Source organism: Mytilus galloprovincialis, chromosome 9 (assembly GCF_965363235.1).
Source record: "Mytilus galloprovincialis chromosome 9, xbMytGall1.hap1.1, whole genome shotgun sequence".
Classification (NCBI taxonomy): Eukaryota; Metazoa; Mollusca; class Bivalvia; order Mytilida; family Mytilidae; genus Mytilus; species Mytilus galloprovincialis.
The window spans coordinates 19101208-19128729 of NC_134846.1; the positions used below are offsets into that span (position 1 = coordinate 19101208).

The 27522-nt window shown below is 31.7% G+C and overlaps 1 long non-coding RNA gene across 1 annotated transcript; it reads right to left on the reverse strand.

Moving 5' to 3' along the window:
- Positions 1-24273: 24273 nt before the first annotated feature.
- Positions 24274-27054, reverse strand: LOC143046678 (uncharacterized). The gene is made up of 3 exons (XR_012969223.1): positions 26968-27054; positions 24860-24962; positions 24274-24358 (listed from the first exon to the last, which is right to left on the reverse strand). It is a non-coding gene; the product is annotated as an uncharacterized LOC143046678 (long non-coding RNA).
- Between the last annotated feature and the right edge of the window lie 468 nt (positions 27055-27522).

Consider the following 27522-nt stretch of genomic DNA (forward strand, 5'->3'; position numbering starts at 1 on the left):
TTTGCAACAAAGGTCGTGGGCTCGACAAAAATATGGATTTGTGGTATAATTGCCAATAAGCCAATTGTTATTGCGATTTTGTCATTTAAGACTGTAATGCGACTTAAAGTTTTGCGATATCGAAAAAAATCCTGTTTAATTCCTATTAAAAAAATCAAATTGCGAGTTTATATAATTGCGATTATAACCCTGTCGCATTGTTCGCAATATTAAAAACCTCGCAATAATTTCTGAATTTACAGCAATCGAAAAAGTCCCTAATGCAGTTCGTATCAATTAAAGCAAAATCTCCAAACATTAGTAACACTTTTGAATGTGTAACTGAGTCATAAATAAAAAAAAAAAACAATAGCTGTTATCGAATCGTAACAGAAATAGGGGAAACAATCATATACGACATATGTTGTATTGCATTGTAGTAGTTTAAATGAACATTTGTAATTTTTAAATATTTATTGATTTGAGCGTCACTGATGAGTCTTTTGTAGACGAAAAACGCGTCTGGCGCACATATAAAATATCAATACTGGTATCTATGATGAGTTTATTAAATGACAGAAGTCTAATTGAAAATATAAACTTTTTCATTAATATGACAGAATAGATACTAGTAAGAATTATCTTCTTGAGTGTCATAATTATTCATTTGCCAAAAAAATGTAAACACTATAGGCTATTATGTGTTCTAAAAAAATACATTGTTATCCGTTTGAATAGATGTGATTTCATGTTCATGTTTTTGACAGGTTTCATAAATTTCTAATAAAATTTGTTGTAACTAAAAGCTATATATCACGAAATATGATGATACAACTAATTTTAATGACATTTGTGTCATTGATTAAGCCATGTTTTATATAGAACATTTTTAATAATTTAATTACGATTCTAACAAATCGAACCAATAAACCACTTTCGAGTTTATCCGTCACCGGAAAAAAATCATTTGTGCGCCTGTATGACGCCATTTACCAGATAGATGGGATCGCCTGTATCCCTGTACTGTCAATGTTCATCAAGCGTCTTAATCATCGTAATTCATTGTAATTGTGCAGAATAAACAAGATATAATGTTTGTATTGTAAGTACTTAATCACAATTCCCTAATGACAGCAGTTCTGATTGTCAACTATTAGAATTTAATTTGCCGAATAGTTCCTGCAATATAGTATAATAGTTTTCCAACCACTTGCTAAATAAAGGCAACAGTAGTATACCGCTGTTCAAGACTCATAAATCCATGGACAAATAACAAAATAGGGATAACAAACTAAAACTGAGGGAAACGCATTAAATATAAGAGAACAACGACACAACATTAAAATGTAACACACACACTCACACAGAAACGGACTAACCATTAGACAAATTCCTTTGAGAATAACAAATATAACATCAAAACCACATACATAAATTTGGGATAGATAAGTACCGTCACACGTCTTATAGTGATGTGAATTCGCACTCAAAAATAAGAGAAAACAAACGACATAACGGAAACACAACTAAAAAATGTAACACAAACAGAAACGAACTATAATATAACAATGGCCATTTTCCTGACTTGCAGGACATTTTTAAAGGAAAAAATGGTGGGTTGAACCTGGTTTTGTAGCATGCCAAACCTCTCTCTTTTATGGCCATGTGAAATATAACATTAAAATGCCAACACAACATTACAGGACTACAATATAAATAAATAGGAGAACACAATTGACAAAGAAACACACGAATAATAGCTAACAAAAGGCAACAAGTTTAAAATGTTTTAATACGCAAGAAGTGCATTTTGTCCACAGAAGACTCACCAGTGACGCCCAGATACAACATTGGAACGGAAGTGACGATGCCCCAAAACGCACAAATGATGTTCACTAAAACCAGAGTTTTTACGGATATGCATCGAACTTGAACGTTGTCTATTTTGATAATGTCTACACCCTTTCAATTTTTCTTTACCAAACTTTTTGAAATCAAGTTTGCTTAGCGATTGTAAAGAAAAGGTCCAAGTGATTGTACAGTAAACTCGCAAGTGATTGTACAGTTAAAAATCTATCCGACACAGAGAAAATGAATATATATGAATTTCTACAAGGACAATAGCTTTAAAACTTTCGGACATTAAGACTATATATCAGAAAAGGTACATGTAAAATTCAGGTAGCAACGATTGTTTTTTCTATGTTTATTTGACATTTTTGATTGATGTTGTGCAAACGTTTTGGTCGATTTACTCGGAGCTCCACCATTCTAAGGAAAACATTTGGACGCATATATCGTTTTAGTTTTTCGATTGATTCATATATTCACCTATATAATGTTTTAATTAGCAAGACAATAACAATCAAAACCAAGGAGTAAACAAAGACTCACAAAACCAAAGGACATTTACATCAACAGTTATAAATAATAAATAAGAAACAACACGAACTCCACTAAAAATCGGGAGTGAAATCAGGTGCTCCGGAAGGGTAAGCATTTCCTGCACCGTATACGGAACCCGTCGTGTTATTTCTTTGTACAGTTCGGTAATGATGGAAGGTTATTATGACTGAGGAAGAATATCAGATATGATTTCTGACACACTTTTGTCATAATGACCAATCAGATTGCAGCAGGAACTAATATAGTAACATTAGAGTTCATCAAACTTTCCTTTAAGCAACTTGTATTTTTTTTCGAATGTCGGAGCCCCGCTTACAAGTCTCAAGAATGACTAAAACATTAAGAAACCGTACAGTTCCGTTTCCACACTGAGCTTTAGTCAACATATACATTTTAAATCAAATGGTTTGTAAGCAACATGAGCTCATTTTTTTCCAGCCGCCATAACCAAATGCAGATTTTATAGTGTAATGTGTAAATCTAAAATATGTTTTTATAACAAAAGACTGTCTTAACAGTCATTATACATATTTATGATGGGAATTATGTACCTATTTGTTCTATTCTTAATTAAAGATAGCTTCACACCAATTGTAACAATACATTGGACAAAACAATGTTGGAACCTAACATTAAAAGATGTTGAAATGGTATGTCTTAATATGAACAACAAATGATCACAATTTATAAACTTTTATTAAACTATAATTGTTTAATATACATAAACTGCAGTGTTTGTAGTATCAACTGCATAATAAATAAACGACTTTAAAACATGATATTATTTCTTGGAACGGATACTTTTTTATTGACCATTTATCTTTCTTTGATAGTTGTAAAAAGACAATTTCATATAATGTGTTTTTTCAGTATCCATTTTTGCTTTAAATCTGCAGTTTTAGTGACCATAAAAACGTCACAACATCTATTAAATGTTGATGAGCAATATGTCTTTACCTCGTTCGGGTATATAAGGAGTTATCTGCTTTATTACTTATGGTTCGGGCATTACAATGAAAACACATTCGGGTATATAAGGAGTTATCTGCTTTATTACTTGTTGTTTGTGCATTACAATGAAAACAACTCAACAATCATATTTTCCCATTTTATTTCTTTTGATTTGCGGTGTTTTATCATGGAATTATGTCTCAAACACAGACAAAACTACGGAAGGTTCTTTAAATATCAATCAGAATACTGTCACAAAGACGGAGAGGAGCTCTGGGGGTTCAACAAATTACGATCAAAATACTGTCAAAAATACGGAGAGGATCACTACTGTTTTACAAAATACAAAGAAGAATACAACCAAAGAGAAAGAAAGAACCCCTTATGCGTCTGTTGATTTAAAAAGGAATACTGCAACACACAAGGAGATTATATCTAATAGTTCGACAAATAATAATAAGAATACAAACACAAAGACAGAAAGAACTCCTCGTGTTTCTGTTAATTTAATTCAGAATACTGCAACACAGACGGAGAGGAACTATTATGATTCGACAAATAGCGATACGAATACAGACACAAAGATGGAGAGTACTCCTCATGGCTCTGTTAATTTAACTCCAAATACTGCAACACAGACGGAGATGATTTATTATGATTCGCCAAATAACAATAAGAATACAAACAAAAAGACAGAAAAAACTGTTCGTGGTTCTGTTAAATTAATGCAGAATACTGCAACACAGACGGAGAGGATCTCTTATGGTTCGACAAGTACTCAACACCGAAAAAGATATAACCCAGATTTGTTTACAGCATCATGGACAACCTTCAATGATGGTCGTTTATTAGGGTTGAATAAAAGTAAAGAAAATATCCCTTCAGAAATAAGGAATACGAAAATAAATGATACTTTAAATTTACTCAGTGGTTTGAGCACTCAGTCAACAGAGCATCTAACAACCTTGCAGGAACTTCAACGTGATCCATGTCAAGAATATGGAACTTGTTCCTTGGCACAGAATAAAACAAAATGGTACTGTTACTGTGATAGCGACTGTAAAATGTTTAACGACTGTTGTATTGATTATAATGGAAATATCAGAAACAGTAATAGTCAACTATCATTTGAATGTTATCCCCAGACTTACATTGATCATGTTGATAGTCGAACTGGATTTCTAGCAGTGGGATCTTGTCCTAATTCTTACAAAAACAGAACTATAAAAGAAAGGTGTTTACAAAATAATTTTACAGAAAACGGTATTTTCGTGTCATATGGTTATACCTTAACATTCAAAAATAAGTTCTGTGCATTATGTAACAATGTCACAGATGTCCAAGAATTTGATATTGTGTTTGCTCTAGATGAAAACTTGTATGAATATATGTTTAAAATGAAAAAGGAAGACAGAAAGGCATATTTTCTCAGCAATTCCGATTTCAAGGTTATTCCACCAGACAACACTAACCTGCGGTTTTGTGTGAAAGATCTTATATCAAACAGCAACTACAATATATGTCAAAGTTATAACAATCCTATTATAGTATATGATCCGTTCAAATTGTATAAGAATTATCTCTGTCTAGACTCAAATGTTTCAAGCGATATGTATTCGTTTGTATGTATATACCAAATATTTGAAATGCTCTTTCAAGATCGAACTTTGAATAGTTTGTCGATTCTTGTTTCTTTAGGAAACCCAACAGGAGTTTATACCAATGAAAACAAATGCACGGAATGGACAGAAGAGGTAAGAGAATTGATTCAGTTTGATCCAGTTTGCCGAAACTACTGTTTTGATTTAAATTTTATTTGTACATTGGGCCTCAAAAATAGTATATGGTATATTAAAAGTTGTTTTGTCAATGTCCATCGGCGGAGCACATATTTAATCTGACTAACAGAAATTACTATGATCATGGTCTATTTCATTTGCCAAGACTATATCAGTTTCAAAGAAATTGCTCGTATAACTCTTGACAGACACCATGATCATAATCATCCGACAATACATGCTGTGTAAAATTCTTATAATGCACTCACCATATAACTTACATACCCCCGAAAAAAAAACAAAAAAAACTCTTACAAATGGTTGATCGACTTTGATTTGAAACATGTTAGAAACATTGCTGAAATTTACCTAAGGAATGACTGTAATATTTTTTCTGTCTATGAAGAAATAACATTAAAAATTTGGTGCACACTGAATAACGCGCGTAGCGGGTTATTTAACAGTGTGCACCACATTTTTTGTATGTTATTTCGAATAGACAGAAATAATATTACAGTCATTTCTTATAATTTAATCATAAATTCCATTTTAAACCGTAGAAAACCATGAAAAACGTTGATGACGTCACGGTCACATGACTAAATTATGTCTATGGGCTCATAACAAAATAACGTCAGCCAATCAGAAGACGCGTAACATCCAAAATTAAATTATTTTGATATTAATGGAATGAAAATCCTTATCAAAACATGCAAAACGAAATATGAGCGAGATAGCGCCTACGATTCAAATATTCATATCTTAATTTAATTTCGAAAGGGACATAACTCGTTAACGTTTTAACGTTGCTGACTTTTAAACTCTTTGAGACATTGATGGTATAAACCTTTGACAAATATTTCATTAAAACCATCGATTAGAAATGTAGCCTTGAAAGCGCTTTAAAAAATAACGTTCACCTTGCTATTAGAAGTTACACTTTTGGACGACAATGAGAATTGGTTATTGATAAAAGTTAATTTGGACAATTTGTAACCCCAACATGCTGAGTCAAAATTTCACATCGAAATGTTAACTATATGGACACGTTATTCCTACTCAGCACTTAGTCTGTTCTCACTTACATATGTTGCGTGCTACACGGTTTCAATATTAGTTTTCAAGTCTTTGGTTTGTCGCGGATGTGGATTGAACATACGGACTACTACACTCTGAGTACGGGTTACCTTGCCATTTTTGGAATTAAAAACATTTTCACTTAATTTTCTTTATTTTAGGGTTCTGCACACATTTTTAATGCACTTTGCTTAAATAATGTATCAGATATGTTTCGATAAATTATTGCATGTTTAGAATACTTCTTCTCAATTCCAGTTTTAATTTTTTGTTTTTTTTTTCAGATTGAACAACTGGGTTTTTGCAGTCAGTATGATATTTTCATAAATGCTAGAATACATTTTAGATTTTCTTTGATTTCAAACCAAATATTACAAAAAGAAATCTTTCACCAAATTGTTTTAATGGTGGGCCACAGCTATAATACAAAGAATTTCACCATAAGGACATCAGAATTCAAGATATGGCTAGATGAAAACGGACTAATTGCTACTATACGAGTTAAAATGATTATACAAAAATCCGGTTTCCAACATGAAATTGAAGATATTCGAAAACACTTGAGTAAAAGAAAAGTTAGAGTCATTTTGAACAACGGTTCTCGAAATCAAGAGATTGAGATATTTAACACATATGATATGCCCGGTAATGGCTCAAATACCTCTTCCATATCTGAGCTTGAATTTTATATGACACATGGTTTTCGAATAAAATCCTTAAAGACATTCCCTTCTAAAAATGGAATAGTCGGAAAAAACCAGATCGACGATTGGCGATGTGACGAGGTATATATTCAAGTTCAATTTGTGGGAGAGGAATTACACGTTCAGCAAATGAGGTGTTTAACGACTTTTAATTTAAAAAGTCATAAAATATCTGGAAATTTTATATCTGTCATTATAACATACGTTTCCTTCTCTGTATCCGCTATTGCATTATGTGTACTAATTATAGTCAACCGACAATTAAATCTCATCACTAGTATTCCGATTTCTAACATTGAAAACATATCTGTATCAATAATGCTGTCAAACATTTTATTTATGGTTGGGATTGGGGCTTCAGAAAAGAAATCAGCAATGTGTTATGTTATTGGGGTTATACTTCATTATTTGTTGCTCTGTGTGTTTTCTTTTATGACTATTTCTGTCGCATGTATTACTTCAACGTTGTCGAAAATGACAATTAAGAGATTTAAAACAAATGAGAGCTCTCGGAAAAGAAAAAGAAAATTAACAGCCTTAGGATTGATAATGCCTCTATTTTTAGTTATCCCATCTGTCTGTATTGATGCATATGGACCTAGTTTTCTTTCTACTGGATACGGTTCAAATGCCTGCTTTCCAAATAATTACCCTGCTAATCTTATCTTTTTCACAGGACCTGTTATGCTATCAGTGTTTGTAAATTCATCCTGTTTAATATTTGTTATTATTCAAGTTTGCAAAATTCGAACTGAAGCTGCCAACATTCGAAAACTGGACATATATCAAGACGCTAAAATGTACCTTCGGATGGTCGCTTTATCGGGAGTATTCTGGTTTTTAGGTATTTTTAATGCACTCTATAACTCCGAATGGCTGGAATATATTTTTACCTTACTTTGCGGTCTGACTGGATTTTTTCTGGCAGTTGCAAATCTGACAACAAATCGAGTAAAATTCACCAAAAAGACAAATTATTCCTCCACATGAGCTTTGATTATCTAAAGATTAGATGTAAATCTATTTTGGTATTTAATCTTAAAGAAATAAGGTGTTTTGTGGATGTAGTCTTATTGAAGTAAAAATCGTGTAACCATGGTAATTACCGTAGTCATATACAAATATAATCCACAAATAATTGTTTGGATGACTCCCAAAAGCAAACAAAAATGTGCTTTGAATTTTTACTAGATAAGATTTTTGTTCGCTTTGGAGATTCTGTATATCGTCAGGTTATCGGAATTCCAATTGGGACTAACTGTGCAAAACTCATTGAGGACCTGTTTTTGTATTGCTATGAGTTACAATTTATGACTAAAATCAGCAAAGACCCATCGAAACAACATCCGATAAACAAATTTAATAATAGTTTTAGATATTTGGATGATATTTTGACTCTCAATAATGACAACTTCAGTATGTATATTAAAGAAATTTATCCTGTTAAAGCTAATACTAACAATGACCACTGCCCTTTCCTCGATCTTGATTTCTATATCTCTAACGGAAAGCTTAATACTAAAATTTATGATAAAAGAGATAATTTTTCATTTCCTATCGTTAATTGTCCTTTTTTAGATGGTGACGTTCCCTTGTCACCATCTTATGGTGTTTATATATCTCAACTTGTACGATTCGCTCGTGCATGTAACAATATTTTAGATTTTAACGAGAGAAATTTATGTATTACAGAAAAATTAGTACACCAGAGTTTTCGATATCACAAACTAGTCAAAACATTTACTAAATTTTTTCATCGGTATAAAGCCATCATTCGTAAATATAGCTCAACATGCATACTTCTTATACGTTCTGGCATTTCACATCCAATTTTTATGGAAATATTCTTTATAAAGCATAAAAATGTCAGTATTCACCTCAGAAACTAACAAAACCTTTCAATAGACTTATAAAGAAGGGATATAGTTACGATACTTTTGTCAGCTCATTAAATATTGCATATTTTGGCGTTAATATTGACTCACTTATAAGATCTTTGCATCGGAACTAAACACATTTATTCAAAAACCAGTTGTTGGCATGACACGGGTTATGTTCTTCTCATATATGTTATGATGGTATGATACTAAACCCCTAACGGGAAGGATTGTGCTTGATATTCATCTGTTGTTATTTATGTATCATTGTCATTTTGTTTGGTTACATCTTCTGACATCAGACTCGGACTTCTCTTGAACTGAATATTAATGTGCCCATTGTTATGCGTTTACTTTAACACATTGGCTAGAGGTATAGGGGGAGGGTTGAGATCTCATAAACATGTTTAACCCCGCCACATTTTTGCGCCTGTCCCAAGTAAGGAGCCTCTGGCCTTTGTTAGTCTTGTATTATTTTAATTTTAGTTTCTTGTGTACAATTTGGAAATTAGTATGGCGTTCATTATCACTGATAGTTATCAAAGGTACCAAGATTATAATTTTGTACGCCAGACGCGCGTTTCGTCTACATAAGACTCATCAGTGACGCTCATATTAAAATATTTATAAAGCCAAACAAGTACAAAGTTGAAGAGCATTGGTGCCAAATATGGCTCAGGTATTCTATGCCTGGGATAAGAAAATCCTTAGTTTTTCGTAAAATTCAAAGTTTTGTAAACAGGAAATTTATAAAAATGACCACATTATTGATATTCATGTCAACACCGAAATGTTGACTACTGGGCTGGTGATACCCTCGGGGACGAAACGTCCACCAGCAGTGGCATCGACCCAGTGGTGTAAATAGTTATCAAAGGTACCAGGATTATAATTTTGTACGCCAGACGCGCGTTTCGTCTACATAAGACTCATCAGTGACGCTCATATTAAAATATTTATCAAGCCAAACAAGTACAAAGTTGAAGAGCATTGAGGATCTAAAATTCCAAAACGTGGTGCCAAATATGGCTAAGGTATTCTATGCCTGAACTAGTATATATTTGTTTAGGGGCCATCTGAAGGACGCCTTTGGAATTTCTCCCTACATTGAAGACCTGTTGGTGACCTTCTGTTGTTGTTTTTCTATGATCGGGTTGTTGTCTCTTTGACACATTCCCCATTTCCATTCTCAATTTTATATTTGAGCAATATCCAGAAGAAAATCGTAGTCTGTACTGTCAATTACATAAATAGGTTCGTTTTTTGTTATATATATATTTTTGAATTTTAAAAACTTCCCTTTGAACTTTTCTTATTAAGATGAAGAAAACTGTCGCATAGTGTGTCGGTCTTTTTTTTCAAACTTTTAAAGACTCTATTCAATTATAAAACTGTATTTAAATATCTTTTTTGATTTTAGGAACCTCACAAGGGAGATACATTTTAAATGTTAGATTCTAATCCTACAATAGCCAGTTTTTCTTCTTTATCTTCGTCCGGTCTAATCTTCGGTGACATCTTCATAAGTTCTGAACTTGTCATGCGAATGGTTCGTCTTCCTAAATTTTAAAATATTCTACAACCTTCGGCAGTTTTAAACTATCGTATCTGCTTCATCAGTTCTAAACTATCAGATCATTTTTGTCAGTTTTAACCTATTGGAACACCTTCGTCAGTTCTGTTCTATTGGATTATCTTCGTCAGTTCTTTACTAGCTGTTCTTTATCAGTTTACAAAAAAATGTATCTATTGGGGCATCTCTGTCACTGTTTACTTTTGCTCCAACATATTGTTTTATCATGTACTTATGTATTAATTATTGTGAGTGAAATTGAGAGTCATGTAATATTTTGTAAATTGCATTCTATATTTCCTTGTTGTAATGATATACATATGTATTATGTATTATGTATTATGGGTGTAAACGACAGGCATGGTTGTTTTTTACTTAATGCATTCTAGTTTTGCTTGCTGTAATGATAATTGAACATTTGTAAATATGTTTATGCTAACTGTGTACCACTTATTGCTGACCTACTTCTATATTATAATGAGGTTATTTATGACTAAGACCCATCAAAATAACATCTTATACACAATTTAACAACACTTTTAGATATTAAGAGATATATTAACTCGCAATAATAAAGACTTCAGTATGTGCACCAAAGAGATTTATTCTGCTAAACCGATATAAATAGAGCTACTACAAACACAGAATACTGCCCTTTTCTGTATCCTTAATGGGAAGTTTATTACTAAAATTTACGATACACGAGTAGAATTTTAATTATACAGGTTTAGCTGATGAAGTTCTCTTGTCACCATCTTAATGTTGATTTATCTTAACCTGTTGGATTCGCTCGTGTTTGTAACAATGTAACTATTTGATTTTAACATTCTTTACATAGTACAAAACATATCGGCATTCACTACAAAAGCTAATTAAACCTTTAAAAAGATTTCTTCACAGGGAAATAGTTACGATTTTGTTGCCCAGTCTTCAAAGACTACATATGGTGCTACTAGTATTAATTCACTCATAGGGTCTTTCCATCGGATATCAACACATTTATTCTAAAACCAGTTGTTAAATGCTAGTAGTCCTTTGTTCAACTATGTATCATTCTCATTTTGGTAAGTTTTTTTTAAACCTATTCTGACATCGAGTTGGACTTCGTCTAAACTGATTTTTTACTCTTCCTCTGTATGCAGGATTTTTATTGCTGCGTTGAAGACCGTTGGAGGCATTCGGCCGTGTTTAGCTCTTTTGTCGGGTTGATGTTTTTTTTTTACCGATTCCTGATTTCCTTTCTCAATTATATATACATATATATAAAATATATTTAATAATAGAAACAACTTATTTCAACGGTTACAGGAACTTCACAGCTTTTTGACCAAACGAGGTTATAAGAAATTTGAAATAGATGAGGGATTTCTGCGTGCTAAAAACAACAGTCGCAATGACCTATATTACAGTACACACAGCCGAGAAGAGACGCAGCAAAATAGCTTCTTTTTATTTAACATACCATCCCGCCTTTACTAACCTTTCACCTTTGATCCGTGCTAATTGGCAAATTATTACCAAGCACCTTAAATTGTTCAAGATCTTTCCCAATTCCGCTGACGTCTCCTCTTATAAAAGCTGTTCAACTGCAGGATGGATTGTGCAAGTCGTGTGGGTTTAGGCAATATCTAACATGCCAATAAATACTGAATACTCAAATATTTAACATGCCACTCCACTGGATCTATGTACAATATATTTTGTAATGTAACTTGCAAAACCCATAATGGTGTATACCATCTTTAGTGTCGACTGGGCAGGCCCAAGGTGATCTCAAAAACCTTACAATGACAATCATAGACCACAACGATGGTTAGTTAAGGGCCCAAAGACTTGCGAGGGAAAGTTGTGGATGAGAAACCTATGACATGTTTCCCCACAGGGCATTAATGAAAAAAACATGAGTCACTTATTTTCCTGACATCACTTGTTTCCAGTAACTCCGGCTTCCTTACTTGACTCCAACATTTTTTTTTTTGGAATTATGCTAGTTAAAATAACAGGGTTTCTTTTCATTTTGTAAGGTTGTACAAGAACCCATTTACACTCAATTATTTAACCATAGTAAAAATTTATTATTACTCTTTTTTTTTTTTTTTGGCTATTTATTTGGAATGATAAATACGCAGCCTCTGTTTTTATTACTCTACTGTTGTCAAATTTGACATATTTTACAAGCTTAGTACGGTCAGTGCTGTTTATTGGAAATGTGTTTACACTAAACTGTCATGTCTTTGAGTCGTTTTTTGGGAAATTTTTTAATTTTTAAATTGTTCTAGCGTCTCTATATATGATTTTCAGGTGATACTGTTTAACTTTTTTTTATTGTATAAAATTCAAGATTGCAATGCATTTGTAGTTTCATAATTGACATAGATTGATCTGATACAATTTACATCGTGCTCATACTGATGAAGGACACCTGTTATTCGTTCGTTATTTTATTGTGATGTTGTACCTTTTTAGACATGTTTATATTATATATTGTAGTGTACTGTATCATAATCGTATGATCCATCGCCCCGTAAAATTTATCGTTGGTATTCATTCATGTCATACATATAACAGATATATTCTTCCTTATGTCATTTCAGAGTTTGTTTTGATGTGGCATTCAATATTACCAATATTCGTCTTTGATTGTTGACATTTATTGAAATTGTATATATCTTAATCATCATGTTAAATAAATTACCAATTAAAGATAATATTGTTTTTGTTTTCTGAACTGATTTTTTTTTTTTTTTTTTTTATCATAATCGACAATTAAGAACAGTGTATTTTTTTAATAAGATTGATATCCATCGACAGAAACCTTTAATAATTAAACATGTTAAAGAAATACGTTTTGATTATAAAATCAATTTAAAAAATAAAATGAACTAAAATAAGCTATTCAATTAAACGATAATGTATTATTCGTATGTTAAAAGGGGGAGACCTTTCGTTGTTAATATCAAAGAACACAATTGACCCCACTTTTACCTGTTTTAATTGGATTAAAGTCTTCATCGAAGATTTCTTTCAATAGGTTAGGTTATAAACTTTTTGTTGTTGAAACAATATTCCAATATTTAAAGGGTCAATGAGTCCTTCAAAATGTGGGACCTACGACTCAGCTTGTATAGATGTTAACGAGCGTCAATATCTGACGCCTTTGTATCTTTGTGAAGATTATATTTGCCGATACTTGGTCAATGTCACTGTTGATGAAGTCTTTCTCGTCGAGTCTATTTTAACAAGCCATGTACTAATTATACCCCCGCTTTAAAAAAAAAGGGGGGGATATACTGTTTTACCTCTGTCTGTCCTTCCGTCAGTCAGTCCGTCCGTCCCATGAATATTTTTCGTCGCATTTTTCTCAGGAACTACAATACAAGGATTTCTGAAATTTGGTTTCAGGGTTTATCTAACTCAGCTATACCGTGTGATGCGTTTTCAGATTGATCACTTGACAACTTCCTGTTTACCGAACACTTGTATGATTTTACACATGATAGCCAAGTTGAAAATTTTCGTCACATTTTTCTCAGGAACTACAATACAAGGATTTCTGAAATTTGGTTTCAGGATTTATATAAGTCAGCTTTACCGTGTGATGCGTTTTCAGATTCATCACTCGACAACTTCCTGTTTACCGAACACTTGCATATTTTTACACTATTAATATTATCCACTTGCGGCGGGGGTATCATCAATGAGCAGTAGCTCGCAGTTTCACTTGTTACTTCTGTCTGTAGATATAAGAAGATGTGGTATGAATGCCTATGACCGAACTCTTCATTCAAGTCACAATTTATAAAAGTAAACCATTACAGGTCAAAGTACAACTTCTGTGTTGAGATGAATTATCAATTACATTTTGTCATATTTTAAAATCAACTGTTTAATCGTTGATATATATGCACAGGCAGAGAAAATTTTGTCAACGCATGCGGGAAATCATCTAAAGAATGTTTTTGCTGGAAAAAATTAATGCCTACTCAAATCCAATATATTAGAAAAATCGCATAATTACAGAAGAATTTTCACCAAGACCTTCACTGCACTAATATTAAGATAGTAGAATAGACTGATACAAATGGATGAAAATTATATACATGTTACTGTTACATACAAATATTAATAATATATAACAACAGACCAGAGCATACTGATTTGTATCATTACAATATAATAGTGAAAACGGTGAGGTTGACATCACTGTAATTTATTCATTATCCACGCACAAACTTGTATCAGAAAAAAATATATCTCTGTAAATTAATCTCACTTTCAGGTATAGAGATGTGATTGTGTTAGACAAATACGTGTGACCATCTACAAGAACTTGCTGTCCTTCGATGTCTAGTACTTAAGTTTTTATACTTTCTGTTCTGGAAAATATTACATCAGCCTATGAAATTCAGCTTTCATATTTCTGAAGGTGTATATAAATCTGAAGAAAAAAACGAGAATCCAAAAGGTCTTTAAACAGAAAATAGAATGGAGCGTTTTCAGATCCGCGTAAGCATAGCTTGGACACACAATATCTGTAATTTAAATAAATTGGTGTCTAAATGAACATAAAACACTGCATTTATTTATTGTGTACTGAGTAGATATAGGAAGATGTGGTGTGAATGCCAATGAGACAACTCTCCATCCAAATAACAATATAAAAAACTAAACCATTATAGGTCAATTTACGGCCTTCAACACGGAGCCTTGGCTCACACCGAACAACAAGCTATAAAGGGCCCCAACATTACTAGTGTTAAACCATTCAAACGGGAAAACCAACGGTCTGATCTATATTAAAAAACGAAAAACGAGAAACACGTCTAAATTACATAAACAAACGACAACTACTGTACATCAGATTCCTGACTTAGGACAGGTGCAAACATTTGCAGCGGGATTAAACTTTTTAATGGTACACAACCTTCTCCCTTTTTCTGAAACAATAGCATAACATCACAACATAGAAAAACACACGATAAAATATCAATTGGCAGGCTTTACTCAATCAAAAAACGTAAATTAATACGCTATTGTCTCTCACAGATAGAGAGTTGTGTTTTAAATTTTTCTACGTGAAGATTTACGGTAGTGACTTTTAATATTTTGCGGTTTTTTTTTAAATCTACAATAGATTAAAAATAAGTAGTGCAATGTGTCTGAATATTTTTTATTGTAAATTTAAAGGTCTCATTTGAGCAATTTTGGCTCTAATGAGTTTTGTTGTTTTATTGACTATTATCTTGATAACATAAAATTGAGAATGGAAATGGGGAATGTGTCAAAGAGACAACAACCCGACCAAATAAAAAACAACAGCAGAGGGTCACCAACAGGTCTTCAATGTAGCGAGAAATTCCCGCACCCGGAGGCGTCCCTCAGCTGGCCCCTAAACAAATATATACTAGTCCAGTGATAATGAACGCCATACTAGTTTCCAAATTGTACACAAGAAACTAAAATTAAAATAATACAAGACTAACAAAGGCCAGAGGCTCCTGACTTGGGACAGGCGCAAAAATGCGGCGGGGTTAAACATGTTTGTGAGATCTCAACCCTCCCCCTATACCTCTAACCAATGTAGAAAAATAAACGCATAACAATAAGCATATTAAAATTCAGTTCAAGAGAAGTCCGAGTCTGATGTCAGAAGATGTAACCAAAGAAAATAAACAAAATGACAATAATACATAAATAACAACAGACTACTAGCAGTTAACTGACATGCCAGCTCCAGACTTCAATTAAACTGACTGAAAGATTATGATTTCATCATATGAACATCAGGCACAATCCTTCCCGTTAGGGGTTTAGTATAATACCATCATAACATATATGAGAAGAACATAACCCGTGTCATGGCAACATCTGTTTTTAGAATAAATGTATTTAGTTCCGATGCAAAGACCTTATCAGTGACTCAATATTAACGCCAAAATATGCAATCTTTAATGACTTGACAACAGTATCGTAATTATATCCCTTCTTAATAAGTCTATTCAAAGGTTTTGTAAGTTTCTGAGGTGAATACTGACACCTTTGTGCTTTATAAAGAATATTTCCATAAAAAATTGGATGTGAAATACCTGAACGTATTAGAAGTCTGCATGTTGAGCTATATTTACGAATGATGTCTTTATACCGATGATAAAATTTAGTAAATGTTTTGACTAGTTTGTGATATCGAAAACCCTGGTGTAATAATTTTTCAGTAATACATAAATTTCTTTCGTTAAAATCTAAAATATTGTTACATACACGAGCGAATCGTACAAGTTGAGATATATAAACACCGTAAGATGGTGACAAGGGAACGTCACCATCTAAAAACGGATAATTAACGATAGGAAATGAAAAATCATCACTTTTATCATAAATTTTAGTATTCAGCTTTCCATTAGTGATATAGATATCAAGATCGAGAAAAGGGCAGTGGTCATTGTTAGTATTAGCTTTATTTAAAGTAAGTTCAACAGGATAAATTTCAATAATATACATACTGAAGTCGTCATTATTGAGAGCCAAAATATCATCCAAATATCTAAAAGTATTATTAAATTTGTTGATCAGATGTTGTTTCGATGGGTCTTTGCTTATTTTTGTCATGAATTGTAAGTCATAACAATACAAAAACAGGTCCGCAATAAGTGGTGCACAGTTAGTCCCCATTGGAATTCCAATAATCTGACGATATACGGAATCCCCAAAGCGAACAAAAATGTTATCTATAGAGAAATCTTTGCTTAGCAAAATAGTAGATATAAACATGCAAATTTCTCTATTTTTTATTAAGTCATTACCTTGAAATCGAAAACAAAAACAATCAAGACCCCTTTCAAAAGACCTAAACTTTCCACAACTCTCCCCCTAAATAAATCCTTATTGGAATAATTTCTCAATACTTTGTTCGTAATAACCAAACAAAGCATTGCATTTCTTTGCATTATAGGTTTAAAATATCACGTCAATAATGGATCTAGAATTTTAAGTGTGGAAGTTGTTTGCGACTTGGAAATTAATATGGCTATGCCAGTTATGGTTTCATTGATATTTATCACACCTTCATTCAATATTATTATCAATGTTATTTCAACTGATCGGGCGGAGATTAGGTTTTAATTTGCATAAGGACAGTCTATTCGAAGATGTGTGTGATAAGAATGGTTGACATTATAATAATTACTGATTTCTAATTACCTATCAATGTCACCAAAACATATATTTACAAAAGAACTGAGTGTAGGATAAGAGATGAATACAGTAGTTGAAGATAAATAGCTTTCATGTGTGTTAAAATATCGGCTATTGTATCATCAGTTTGGAAATTGTTTGAGATTTATTTTAAATGAAATCACCCACCCCCTCCTTTTTGGTGGGGTTCGTGATGCTTAGTCTTTAGTCTTCTATGTTGTGCCTTGTGTATTATTATTTGTATGTTTGGCTTTTTTTTTAGCCATGACGCTGTCAGTTTATTTTCGATATATGAGTTTGAATGTCCCTCTAGTAACCTTCGCCCCTCTTTTATTTTAAACTTGATTTTTACAATAAAATATATACATGTATGCTAAGAAATAAAATATTTGGACCCTGTTTTTCCTTCATTTAACCGGATCATTGACAATAACTGAGAAGACGAGGTATGATTGACAATGACACTACTCTCCATCCAAGTCACAATTAGTAAAAGAAAAAAACATTATAGGTCAAAGTACGGTCTTCAACACGGACCCCCGGGTCACACCGAACAGTAAGCTATCAGGGCCCCTAAATGACTAGTGGAAAACAATTATTAAGCATAATTAATGTTAAACTTTCTTACGAGTTATGGATCAAAGAGAGATAATCTACTTTGGAATATTGTCAAAATGTAAAATATGTAAAAAAAAAAAAAAAAAAAAAAAAACAGGTGCGGAAACTTTGATACGATTAGCATATAAAATTTCAAATCTGTCGAATCAATAGAAGATGATTATAAAACGATTGACTTATATTTCTCCCTATCATTGAAAAAGATAGGTTAAAAACACATGAGATACATTTAATGAATCATTGATTTATTTTAACAACTACAAAAATAAATGCTCTGCATTTAGTCATAAGTTGCACGAAGCAGTGCATCAATATTACTGTAGAACTTCTTAATTGTGACCATTGGATTTTTCAAAAAGATTTTGAAAGCTCACTCATTCAAGAACTGACTTTCCAAAGCATAGAAAATGACAATTGTTTTTAACGTTAATTTTCGAGAGAGAAAACAATTGAATAAAGGCCGACAATATCTACTGGATGAGCAAACTTATCAGTCGAAAACGAGGTCACAATGCCATTTAAAAAGTAAAAAACAACAAAATAAACCAAAACACAAACACAAATCAAGGCTATTAGACATATAATAGTTAACCAGCAACTGAGCAATACGAAGCCATATAGAATTCAGGGGCAAATTTCCTTGTCCGGAAGGTGGCAATTGCATATCATAACCATTCGAAGTTCTTGTGATTTCAAATTTGAACATTAAAATAACAAATATTAATCATGGAAAATATAACATGTATAAGTTATATTGACAAAAATGTTGCATGGTAGAATAAAAATATAATTGTTGCCACTGACTGTTACTGCAGGCAAATAAATCAAGATTGTGATGACTGAATGCAAATTATTGGAACTAAATGTTGACTCTTGTACACTACCGTGCTCTTTTTTTCCCCAAATGAGACCTACCGAATTACCCAGTTTGTTCTAACATGAGCAACTAGAGGGATGCCACATTTGGAGCAGCAAGCCAAAAAAATAATCATAATTAGGAGAGGCCAAAAAAAAAGCTGTACTCCATATTCATGATATTGTCATAAAAATATGTTTAATTTGATGAGAACTGGTTATCAGAAAACGCTCGAAAACGACATGAAGCCCTTTTTTTAATCGCATTTTTAAAGCAGTAAGTAATTTCCGTCCTCTATAGTGAGAAGGGCCAGTTTTGGCCCAAGAAAATAAATTGTTTGAAAACTATTTTAAATTTGCACATAATGTTTGGAAATGCATAGGGTCAGGAAATAAAAATGAAAAACATAAAGATTTTTATCTGATGACGTCGATATCACGTCATAGTATGTACTGTTTTCTCTAAAACTATGAAAAACACTAAATTTATGCAATTTTTCACTGTTATTTCCATTGCGGAAATATCTTGCGCAGCCAAGAAACAACAAAATATTTATAAAGAGAAGATTTATTATGACTATCAAATAATCCCACCATATATAAAGATTTTTCTTGGATGCACACATACTTTTGGATCTAAATCATACTAAGCATTTGCTAAAAGACAAGGATATTCAAGACATTTTACAAAATATGCAGATTTTGTCACAGTTTGTTGCCATGGTAACTCGATCAATTTTAATTTTTTTAATTTTCTGAATACCTTGAACACGGTCTATTTTCGACGAATTTAGGAATGGGTATGATCACTTTTAAATTCTGTGGTAATATTTGGGCTAAATAAGGGCCGTATTGCCCCTACTCCGAGGGAAAATTCATGTCTTTAAAAAAGAATGGTTAAAATTGCCTTTGTCATAGGCGATTGCCTTACAAAGATGCTGACTATAAATATTCAATATAAATTAAAAGAAGACCTATTTGTCAAATAAAATAAAATTGATACTAGTATAATTGCCAAATGGTACAATGATTGATTGATTGTTGTTTGTTTAATGCCACTTGAAATTATTTTAAGCACATCTGGTAGTAAAAATATTAGGTCGTATAGAAAGGCAAAATAGAGCAGACTCTTATTATTTCTCAAGAATGGATAATTATTTGGACTTCTGCTAACATAAGATAGACTTAAATATAGAAAACAAATCTTCAGTGTATAAACTAATAGAAATAATGCCATTTTGTAATTGTTTTCCTTTTCGTTTGCCCGTGTTGATGCCAATGATTCACAGTTACGATCTAAAAATCAATCTGATAAATTCATAATTAAACGGAGCACTAATGAACTTTAGTACATACACTCTTATAAGATCCTGAATAAAATTCATCCAGATTTATGTTCTCAATCATGGGATGACCTCGTCTTCATTGTAGTGGAATGAAACAATATCTGGGCTCAAACGGGTTTGTTTATTTTTTATAGGACCTTTTTGGTGGCATATCTCTTCGGTTTTTATACATCCTTGGCTTTCAAATATTCGACTTTACAAATTTCTAATGCGAAGAAGGTAAACACATGAAAGCGCCTCAGTGGAATTAAATTTATGAAAAAGTAGAAATTTCGTTAAACTTGTGTTCTTAAGACGCATGATGTTTAATAAGGAAAACCAACTGATATATCCGTATATGTTTAAAAGTTTATGTTTTTTTATTTTTATAAATTCTGGATGAAAAAATAATCCTAGAAAAAAAACATGGTCTGACTTGGTTAATTTTATGTTAGTTGATCTGTTGTTATTGGAATTCAGATATACACTTAGTCTATAAAGTTATCAACCCAACACTGTAATTAAATCTTTTTATATTGTTTTCATTTGTATTAATATTGATTTTGTTCAAATTGAATTAAAACCATACTAAATATTTCACATGATATTGTTTTGTAAAAAGCAAATTCAAACCATACTAAATAATTTCACATACGTCCTTTCATGGTCCTACAATATATTGATACCTATTTTTGAAATTGCATAAAGTCTTAGTGTTTGGTTTATTAAACTGTTAGTGACGCCTTTACTTTAAATCAACTTAGTTTGATGGGTACTTATTGGTATTGTAGTGTTTGAAACATGATTTATTTCATTAGTTATTATTGGGTTTGAACTAGCGATCAGTTAATGCGAATCAGCTCAGATCTGTACTAGTTGTTCTTTATGTTTTGAAGCATGAGGGATGGATATACACTGTCACGTCCTATCTGTGTTTTTGTTTCATGTTTTCGTTGATTTGATCAGATGACTTTATTCTTTGTGTTTATGTTATGTTTTTACACCACTGTCCCAGGTGAGAGAAGTGTTGAGCGCTCAAAAACATGTTTTATTCCACCACATTTTTTATGTGACTGTTCAAAGTCAGGAGCCTGTAGTTCAATTGTTGTCGTCCGTTTATGTCTGTCATATTTGTTTTTCGTAAATTGTTAAAGCGTCATCTGCTATGCATGCACCACCGGCCTTGCACATTTACGCTTAGTCAACATGCCAAAATTGGAAATATGATACATTTGGTATCATTACGGAACAGACGTCAGTAATAGTATCTAAAGAATTAATATCACACAAAAAAGTTACAAGTAAATTAAGACATGGCGTTAACTGACATATTGTGCTTCCGGTCATATGTTTTATTATTTTGCAATTCGCCGTTTCAAAATCTAATGCATTCTGGGTAATATTTCCAAAGTTATAGAAAGAAATAAAAAGATTTTTGTTGAAAAATGATTAATGAAAGTGAAAAATTGAAGCAAACAAATCGATTCAAGCAGCCATTTTGGTTCCGTTTTGTATAAATGAGCAAACAAACATTGCGAATGAATTGTAGTAGAATGAAACAATATTTGAGCTTAAACGGATTTGATCATTTATTTTAGGTTCTTTTTGGTGGCATGTCTTTTCTGTTCTTATACATCCTTGGCTTTCAATTATTCGGCTTTACACATTTCAAATGCAAAAAAGATAAATACAAGAAAGCACTTCAGTGGAATTAAATTTATAAAAAAATGTAGGAATTATGTTAAACTTGTGCTTTTAAGACACATGATGTTAAACAAGGAAAACCAACTGATATATCCGTATATGTTTAAGAATTTCTGTTCTTTATTTTTATATTTCCTGGTTGAAAAAATAATCATAGAAAAAAAGGTCTGACTTTGGATAACTTTCATTTTTGTTACACTTTTGTTTGCGGAATTCAGAAACGTAATGACATTCTATACTACAGGTCGACAAATTTGAAAGGTAATTGATAGTATCATATACGTTGAGGTACATTAGACGAGTGACATTAACAATACAATTCAATTTTTAATGCACACAGCTATTTGTTCATTTCTATCTGGAGATTAAAAAAAAGAAGATAAAACAGAATTAAAAACTATGCAATAAAAATATTTTCATACAACTTTCGTTTTCAAATTAAAACTGATACTTCTCATTGTACAAGTTAAAAAAAATAGTTCGATGTTTTGTCTAGATTAAGGATTGTTGCTGGTGTCAGATTCAAATTCAAATCATTTTGCGTTATTAGAACATGTGTCAGAAGCCTTACATTTTGTTTCAGCTACTTTTAGATCTCTATATATATGTCTTTACTTTAGATCTGATTACCTCTTCATTTTTACTCTTTTATTTTGTTATTTTTGTTTACATCTATTATCATTTTAGCTAGTTAATAGATATAAATAGATGTGGTATTAGTGCCAATCAGACAACTCTTCATCCAAATCACAATTTTGATTGCAACATATTAAGATAAGACCATATTGTTTTTCTTGTGGTCAGAGATCAACATTAACAGCTCGACACTTGGTACCATGAGATGCTTGTCATTTGAATAATTAGCTTCTCCAATATGCTCTTACATATTAAATATTTACCATGTGTTTTTATTTCCATAATGTGATTCTTAATGTTTTTCCTGTTGTAACATCACAATTATTTTGGGATTTAACAAAATGTTCAGATGGATCAATACTTTAAAATAATGTGACTGTGGTGCTATCTTAAAAACTACAGTCATATGTTGGAATGTTACATAATATGATAGAAATCAGTAATTACTGTCAGCCATTATTTCTGAAAAAGATGGAAATTTAAATACGATCCAGGTAAACTAATCAATTCTTTAAAGTTATAAAATCAACACTGTAATTAAAATTTAGAATAATGTTTTCTTTGTATTAAAATTGATTTTGTTAAAAGTAAATTAAAACTATACTAAATATTTCACATGATATTGATTTTGTTAAAAACAAATTCAAACCATACTAAATAATTTCACATACGTCCTTTCATGGTCGTGACTCTGCAGCTTTCGCTAATCTAACAGAAGATGATTATTTGTGTACAACAATTTGATGCATACTTATTGCCTGGTAAAAAAAATGACATTATATTTTTGTCATCGGTACGGCAGATTTTTGTAAAGGGCATTATCTCCCCCTTTGGCGCGTTTTCTTCCCTGGAGGAATCTGCTCTGTTCGGTCATATGGCAATAAGACTAAATAATTGGCATATTGCCCTTTTAATATACCTAAGTAATTTCTAATACATATAATGAATCACTGTTGATAGTAATTAGATTGTTTCGGGACAGTAAAGAGCATGAACAAGGTTGTGGCAGTAGCCCAACATCATATATCAGCACAAACTGAAGTTCAGAAAATAACAATATTTTATACCAAGGAAACTTCTGAGCAATGCATACCATTTGAAATGCAATGACTCTTTAAAAGAATACTATTTAATAAAAAAAAACATACAATAAATTAAAGAAAAATGACTTACATAATGTAATATCACTCAGTCACCATCGAAACCAATATAATTACACAGAGAGAAGTCAGTATGAAGTGGGATGAAAGACATAACCAGACAAGAGTAGAAGATATTTCAAAACATATAAAATCAGTTGTCATATTGGCAATTACACCACATCTCCTTCTTTGTACAATGTTGTATACTGATATATCCATCTTAAATGTGGAATAAATAAATCATTCATAAACAAGTTCTAAAGCTATAAATCTGAAACCTTGCAAAATGCACCAAAGCCTGAAAGAGTTGCTAACTTTCAATTTAATATATATTGAAAAACCACAAATTTCATTTTTGCATGAAGTTTGAGTAGACCTCCAAATAGCTATTGGGATTGTGCTGCTAGCTTGCTGTCTCATTAAAGTTTATCCCAATGCTCATATTTGAAATACATAATAAAGAAAAATTAGATTTATTTAAATTTCAAGCTAAAATGATGACTCTCATTCTTTTTTCACTGTTGTTTCTTCTAATTCTACATCTGAAAAAAACACATAATACCAAAAATAAAATAAAATTGTTGAAATTAGTGTGCGCTGTTCGGTTGTTTCTATATTTAAAAATCTAAAGCTTTACTGGTAGTTTAAAATCAAGACAACAAATATCAATTGGATTAAAAAAAATGCTATGAGTGAGCTGTTTTCATAGATTTTATGTTTTTTTTCAACTGTGACTCTTCCATAATTGCTATCTTGCAATTTGTCTAGTCTGGTTTGTAAAACCTTAAATATTGATCAGTTTTTTCCAGTCAGATGAACTAGTAAATACTTTCAGCATAATTCAACAACACAAATTTATACATCTACTTAGTAATTGTTAAGGCCATTTAAAGTTATTTATTCAAATATTACTATCAAATTGTTTTTAGTTTTGATTATATGATCATGTTGTTTGGTTGCTGTCTCGGCAACATATAACTAATTGCAATGTTTTCTCTATAACATATTTGTTCCATGATATATCTGTATGAATAACCACCTACCTGATATATTTCCCAACCTAATCAAGATCTCCAAGTTAGACATCGGCATATCTATCATATCAGTAGAGCATAGTCAACTAGACAAGGACAATTCTCCATTCTACTTCAAAATAGATAAAATACTCAATTGAAATAATTCATATGTATCAAATGACTTTCAAAAATGTATATGAGGTTTTTTATGTGCATGATTGTGTGTGTTCTCATATACAGGTCACAAAAAGGACGGGCAATAACCATATAAAAATATAAAAAAAATAGTGATGGGTTAAATGATATAATACATCAGTAATGAAGCAACTAAACAATACAATTGTCGGGTTGCTGTCTCTTTGGCACATTCCCCATTTCCATTCTCAATTTGAAATCTAACAAGAATGTGTCAATAAGTACATGGATGCCTCTATCATACTATCATTTTCTACATGTATGTTCAGTGGACCGTGAAATTGGGGTCAAACATCTAATTTGGCATTAAAATTAGAAAGATCATATCATAGGGAACATGTGAACTATATTTCAAATTGATTGGTCTTCAATTTCATCAAATACTACCTTGACCAAAAACTTTAACCTGAAAAGGGATGGACAATCTTACAAACGGACGAACAGACCAGAAAACATAATACCCCTCTACTATAGTAAGTGGGGCATATAAATTAAGACTGTATTTTTTTCTATGCCACATTGTTGTGTTACTGTTTCATTGAAATTGGTTTCAGTGGCTAAATAGTCTTAAGTAAATAACTTCTCTATCACTATCCTGTCAACACAAAGGTTGTGAATTTCGAAGCACACACTTAGCCTTTCAGTTTGACTACAATCTTAATTGACTTAGCTAGCTTGTCAGTTTTACTATCTTGGATCTTAGTTCTCTACAAGCATTATTTTCTCACTCAACCGATAAAAAGCAACTACTACGAAATAGTACATAATGCTGAAAGTGGCATTAAACACCAATTAACCATTGACATAAATTACACATGTGACAGAATAATTAATAATTGGACACCTTTAGATGTTGTGTTTTTTGCACTCGTGGACTTGCTTTTAATATAGTAAATAATTGATACAAGTATTGACAAAAATATAAATATAAAGCATACAATGTAGTATTACTTATTACAAATAATTAAAAAATCAAATAGCATCATCATATTTTCTTAATTCTCATGCATTTTGTACAGTGGCTGGTATTTAATCTAAACAGAAATTATAATAATTGTATCTCAAGATTTATAGCATATATGTAATAAAAAAAAAATTTGTGGTCTCTTTTTAAAAGTGCACATGTTTTTAAAATATATTCTTTAATCTTAGCAATTCATCTAATATTGATAAGGACAAACAAATATTTGTTTATATTATCATAAAGGAGAACACTTCATGAAAACGAATTTGTTAAATAAATACAGCTGTGTTAAATCTGAGTCTGATGATACTGTTTTCTTGAAGCAAAAAAAAATGCCTTTAAAATATTTTTTTTATATTTTTTGTTGGTAGTTCTATCTGAATTATATAGCAAAAAATTGAAGTGGCATAACTGCCCCGGTTGTAATGTGAGGTCCAACAATCACTGTCTCATCTCTTTGGTTGTTCTCGTAAAAATAACACACATCCCCGAGTCTAAAGACAGTAAAGTTAAAGTTAAAAGAGAAATAGACTATAACTCGGGTATCCGTTTCAATCAGACATTACATAGAGTATGCTGTTTTAATTTGGCGTAGATGTTTCTTTATTACTATTAACAATCCAATGTAATAAATATCAAACATACACGGCTTCTTTGGTGCCGGGCTGCCATACTTTTTGTTATGATTGTTTACATTTTGGGCAACACAAATGCCTTTCATTTTCACGGAATTACACAAATTGTCAAATGAGGAAACATTACAAAGCACAAAGCGACGTTGTAGACTAATTCCATAAAAAGCATCAACATCTATAGTTTGCCTGGTTCGCGCTATGCATTAGAAAGCCAGATCAAGCTCAAATTTTGGGATCATTTCAACGAAGTTCTCAAATATGTTCCAATTTATTTACGTACGTTTTCGAGAGAAAAATAACATTTTACATTTTAAACGAACAGGGCTAATGTATTTACCTACCGAACGATAGGAGCATCAGCCAGTACAATCTCTAAAACTTTTCCATCACAATGAGTCTTCTGCTATAAATATCCGTTGTTTATAGATGGCGCGCCAGCTTAATAAAATAAAGTCTGTTCCGATAAAACAAACGAAAAGTGTAACGTCGTCTAAAAAATGCCGTTTTGTTTGACAGGACGCAAATTTCATTTATTGTATATCAATAAATATAATACCATGTAAAAATTCTTTAAGTATTCATTTATTTTTGCATCTTATTTATTTCTAATTCAACCCAGTAATTCTATTGCAATTGCGATAACAAGTGGCAATACAAAACCAAATATTGTATGACGGCAGCTCGTAAAATTACGACGTTACTTTAGCGGACAGAGTGCCTTATTCATGGTCCTACAATATATTGATACCTATTTTTGAAATTGCATAAAGTCTTAGTTTTTGGTTTATTAAACTGTTAGTGACGCCTTTTCTTTAAATCAACTTGATGTTTGATGGGTACTTATTGATATTGTAGTGTTTGAAACATGATTTATTTCATTAGTTATTATTGGGTTT